Source organism: Thunnus maccoyii, chromosome 23 (assembly GCF_910596095.1).
Source record: "Thunnus maccoyii chromosome 23, fThuMac1.1, whole genome shotgun sequence".
NCBI classification, from domain to species: domain Eukaryota; kingdom Metazoa; phylum Chordata; class Actinopteri; order Scombriformes; family Scombridae; genus Thunnus; species Thunnus maccoyii.
This window is the reverse complement of record NC_056555.1, coordinates 18,617,901-18,623,900: the sequence shown is the minus strand read 5'-3', so window position 1 is coordinate 18,623,900 and position 6,000 is coordinate 18,617,901.

Sequence of the window (6,000 nt, the reverse complement as noted above, 5' to 3'; positions counted from 1 at the left end):
TTATCTCCGCTGTTACAGTTAATGAGAAAACTTTAGGTGGAGCAAGAGAGTGAGGCGCCTTTCCCCAAAATAAACCTTTATCTATGGACTCAGGTCACACTGCTGCATATTTAGCATATTTCTGTCTGCTCTTGAGGAGGAGGGGGGGGGAATGAGGGTGCACAAAGGTTGTCACGGAGTGTTTCCTTCTATGCAAACATGAACGCTGCTCTGCTGCTTTTTTAAACTAGTGTTCCAGTAATGTATTCCCAAATGGAAATATCAAAATATCCTATCTGGAAGCTTTGCAGTGTTTTTTTTATTTTTTTTAAAGGAATGGCTATATTATGCATTAACATGTTTGTGGTAAAGAGGATAAATGCATTGCTCGCCAGGCTGTAAAATGATCATCGCAAGTATACCTGAAATTTATATCAAACATAACACAGTGTAATAGCCACTCTTGCATTCACACGTTTTCATTTATTTGACACTAATGTTTCAGTCAGAAGCTATTAGGTGGGTAATTTTGTAGCTAGAGAGCCCTACACCGAGCTCACTCCCCCATGAAATTGTTTATCCAAGAGTAAGTAAGTATTTGAGAAATGTTTCTCCCAAGCCTCCCAGATGTTGGTCCTGCAGATGCCCTCCGCCGCAGTCAGGATGAGAATTATAAGCTGTGCAACAAAGAGAATGTTTTTTATGCAAGTTAGTCTGGAACAAAGCGGTGGCTGAAATTATTATCTGTGTTTATGTGAAAGGGCAGAAGCATAAATCAAGTGTCTGTGACGTCATTCGGGACGCTAAAGTTCTTCTTCTTTGACTATTTATGAAGAATAAACTAAATATTAAACAAATTAACCTTCACATACTCTTCATATTCTGACTCATAATTAGTTTCTACCTCAAACTTCTGAACCACGAATCTATTTTACATTCATAAACACCTCATCAGTCCTAAATGATAATAAATGTGATTAATCCTTAATGAAGCTGTCAGAGAGCAGACAGAGTGTATTCTGTCTGTTTCTGGAGAAAAAACATCCACAATCTCACTTTATTATGATCCAGAAGAACATTTTATAGAAGGTGAAGAATACAACAAAATGTTTGAATAAATACAGGTAAAATTTGTACATTTGTATGCACAAAAATGTGTACGAGCTGCACAAGACTATAAGAATTCATACATTTTAAATCCATTTTTATACATTCTGGGTCGCCTTAGGAAAAAGTCAGGCTGAAAAGAAATGCCTTCAGGATGTTTTACAGCTCTTAAATGTAAAAAACGGGTTAAATTTGACCCTGAATGTTGACATTTTTCAGTCCAGATCAAAGTGTTGGACTGCGCTCAAGGCTGTGAGTCAGTGGAGTTCTGTTGTGAGCAACACGGTCAACACCAGGAAGGAAGTTGATGGACAACGGAGAGCTTGCAGTGACACTCTTCCTATGAAATACAGAGAGAGAGGGGGAGTCAGTTTGAGGTCACCGGAGGAGGACTGTCAGGGGTTTCATAGAATGAGAATCTAAAAAATTTACTGGGAAAATGCAGCGAGGAAGCGTTCTCCAGTGAGGATTTGTTTTTCCCTTTGTGTCATTTGTTTTGTGATGAGTGACAAAGATGAATTAACATATTACTTTTCTGCATAATGAGCCTCTGTTATGCTCCTGTTGGTTTTGAAGGTTTCTCTTTATTCAACAGATTCAATTTTCCGTCCAGCTCGCAGGTTTGTTGTCCGTTATCTGCCTCTGTGCCCTCCAACGGCTCCCGGTTACCGTCCCTGTGCCATCTGTGCAGGGTGCCATCTGTTGATGATGATGATGGTGTGATGGTGGCTGAATGGGTGGGTCAGCGTGCCAACCTCCCTCCCCCCCTCCCTCCCCTCCCCCCTCCCTCCCCTCCCCTCCCCAGCTTTGAGTTGCTGAGTCGGCTGCTCACGCTGCAAAATCCATCAGTTGTGTCCTGCATAAGTCAACTCAGTTAAAGAATGACTGTACCTCCAATCAGGTGGTCAATCAAGGAGTTTACCATATAAATTTGAGCTAAATTCATAAATATAATTGCAGAATTTGACATGTGCCTGAAAATTCTGCACTTTTTTTGTTTCCAACTAACTGATCATAATTAAAAGAGGATATAAGCATGTTTTACTGCTCATAACATCAGACATTAACAAGGTAGATTTAGATGTTTTAGTGTAAGTATGAACTGAGTATCTGCTTATATTTGGATCACAGGTTGAACTACATAACTGAATGAAGATGGAGGATTTTTTTTTTTTTGCAATCCTCTGTGTGTCCAGATGAGCTCACTTAATAGTTACCATAAATATTATGAATACTTATCATATACTGGAGGATGTTTCACACGAGAATCCGGTGTTTCAGGTTTATATTGTGGTTGTTTTTTGGCTTTAAGAAGGATTCTGTGTTTTATTGAGTTTTAGTATAAAAACGCAGGAACAAATAGTTGTCATCAGGTTAATCAGACAAGTTTTTACACATTTTTATTTAGAGATAGGCTCTCCTTTATTTGTATCCTTTATTTTCATTAATCAATCGATCATTTAGCCTGTAAAATATGAAAAAAATTGTTAAAAATGCCCATCATAAGTTCCCAAAACCCAAAGTAACACCTTCAAATTGTTTATTTTGTTCAACCAATAGTCCAAAACTCAAAAACAGGAAACATATAGTGCATGTTGGTGTATATGTATGGTGGCCCTGAGGTGCAAAACACAATAACATTTCAGGAAAAACAACAACAAGAATGTCAACACTCATACGGAAGCACATTCTCAAGTGAAATCTGGTGTTTCAGGTTTATATTGTGGCTTTTTTTGGCTTTAAGAAGAATTCTGTGTTTTATTGAGTTTTAGAATAAAAACACAAGAACAAATAGTTGTGATCGGGTTAATCAGACAAGTATTTATACATTTTTATGCAGAGCCACCATCTCATTTTAATCAGTTACTTGATTGGCTGCTAGTTTTTCCTACTTTCTTTTTAAAAGGCTCTCCTTTATTTATATCCTTTATTTTCATTAATCAATTGATCATTTAGTCTGTAAAATATGAAAAAACTGCGAAAAATGTTCCCAAAACCCAAAGTAACACCTTCAAATTGTTTGTTTTGTTCAACCATGAGTCCAAAACTCAAATATATTTAATTTTCAAAAACAGAAAACAGAGAAAAGCAACAAATCCTCACATCTATGAAGCTGGAATTAGCATCACCCTAATAAACAACTAAACCAATCAAATTTGTTGTTGATAAATTCTCCCTCCATTGACTGATTGAACTTATCATTTAGCACTACAGGTTTACTAAAAGTTCCAATAAATGCAGCTGGTGACACCGCAGTCAAAGAGCGAGAGAGACGTCTCTATATCCTCTTTTCAAGATGCATCCACAGCTTTGAATCATTCTCCTCTAATCGAGTGTGTTTGTCTTTGTTTCAGCGACAGACCCGAGCTGTCACTTCATCACGACGCCTCGATTTGTCATTGTTTGTCATCGGAGAGAAACCCTGCCACTGTTTGTTCTCATCACTGAGGGGGTTTTGCTCATCCAGTGTGTCTAAGTCTAGTGTGTGTTCGGGGGAGGGGGTGGAGGGGGGTGAGGGTTTAAAATTGCAATTGTGGAGGAGGTTTGTTTGGGTTGCTGCACTTTACGGTAGAGAAGAGAGGAAGATTAGGCCATGGCGGAAATAAAATGAGTAGGGAGGATGAGTGTGAGTGTCTCTGTGTGTGACAGCAGTTGCCAAGATCTAATTCCTTCTTTATGGATGATTCCCAACCTTAGAAAAAGTACAGCACGTCATTTCATGCTGGAACTACTGTCTGAAATCAAAGAAACCAGACAGAAATCACAACACTTTTTTTTTAAAGGTTTCTCTAAGCTCCTGCTGAGACTTATTACTGGTCACATTGCGGGGCTACAAACAAGCTCTGCCCATGATACTTAAAGGGCCATACTAATGTTTTTTTCCCCCCATTTGAGCACATTATTGTCTAAAATATTGTTGTATGCTGTAGCAGTAAGATTTCCCCTCACTAGAACAAAGAGATGTAGCCCAAACAAAGATTTTTGGTCATATAGTGCATGTTGGTGTATTTGTATAGAGGCCCTGAGATGCAAAACACAATAACATTTAAGGAAAGACAACAACAAAACAGAAAACACCACAGCATTTCAGAAACAGAACATCATCATAATAATTGTGCTTTCTGAAATATTGAGATTCTGAAATGTTGTGTTTTGTACCTCTGGGCCACCGTAATGTTGCCATCATCTGGTAATGGATTTGTATTTAACTGCATTACGACAGATCTGATTGTGATGACTTATTCATTAAAGCAGGTTTTTAACTCTCTGCAAAGGTATCATAAGAGACTGAAAGACTGGGAAAATTACTTTCAAAAAGAATGATTTGAAAATTGTCAACACTAAGGTAAAAATTGTGCTACAAGATGTAAAAAAATGTTCCTTCAAATGGAGACAAGTTATAACATTGTTTAACCGGTGATGGAGTTTTCAGATTGGGGTAAAGCTTGACAGAAACTACTGTAACAGGCCGATGCGCCGTTCGAGCCAGGAGAACACCACAAGAAGTCTACAATAATTCAAACCATTTGTTACTCTAACTACACATGGTCAATCTCCGGGGCCAGGAATCTGTCTAAACAGATCTTTTCCTCATTATCTTCTGTCAGGTCCTGATGAAGACAATCTGCAGGAGACAGTTGAGGAAGCATGTCCATGTCACAGCGAAGACACAAACCAGACTTCTTAACCACGTGCTGAGGCAATGGAAAATAGAAACAACTTTTGCCTGACTGTGGGCAATTACAGCAGATACCACAGCTTATCCCTAAAAGCTTTATCTAAAGATTGTAGCTCTTCATTTCAGACCTAGAGAGCAAGTCACACCCTGTGAGTTATTATTCACGATACAGGCAAAGACAAGAGCTTACGGTTAAGTCAGTTCCGCAATCACAGTCATATAAATCACATAAAGAGGAATTTGTCTTATTCGGTGGTGGAAGTGGCAGCAAATGGTTGTGTTTTTTTTTTTATATTATCAAACACTGGGCTGCACTTTATTTGTTCCAAATCCACTGCCATCTGGGATTACACTAAAGACCAGTGAAGCGTTGCAGATTCAGGAGAATGAATACATCTGTAGGGATTTTAGGGCTCAGGGAGAAAAGGGAAGACAGAAGAGTGTTTTTTTGTTATTGATGTACAACTTCACACTTCTGCCACGAGACGTTTATTCCCACCCCCGTTATTGAAGGAGAGGCTCTGCCGGTTCAAGAGATAGAGGGCACGACATTCAATATTGTACTTACAGCTGATGAATACAGACACATGAGTCTGAGTGGCTCGTTTATGTGAGCAGTTTGTTCCATTATCAGCTTTATATTTGTATTAAAGTGTGAGAATTTGATCAATAAACATGGGTGATGTAGCTTTGATCAGAATTTAATACTCAGTGGCAACAAAACCCTTTTACTGACAGTGGAATGATGTGAAATGCACCTGACGGACACAGTGTGCAAAGCGGTGCACCATCTACTGGTATAATGGAGCATAACAACGGTGAAGTAGTTCATCTGTTCTGCTGTCAGTTAAGTGCATTTAAGGAAGTATTAAAGACAGAAGGAATGAGCTTTAACATACAATTTTAAGCTTAGAAACAGCCTTAAAGGGCAAGATCACCCAAATTACAAAAAGATCTGGTTTATTGTCAGGTTTTGCTGCTGAAATGTTGACCTTTGCTGCAGTAAAATAGAGGTGAACAGGTTTTTGTTTGTGATGATCACAGCATTGAAACATGACATTTAAAAAAATCAGTAGAAAGACATTTTTTTTTTGGTATCCATTGATGTTATTCAGATCTCATTGTGACTGTTTTCCTCCCAAGAAAGTACAAGTTTGAGGCGCCGAGCACGAACCACAACATTCCTACTTGATGTCCAGTTGGGGACTTTTAATACACGTCATTCTTCCCTCTTT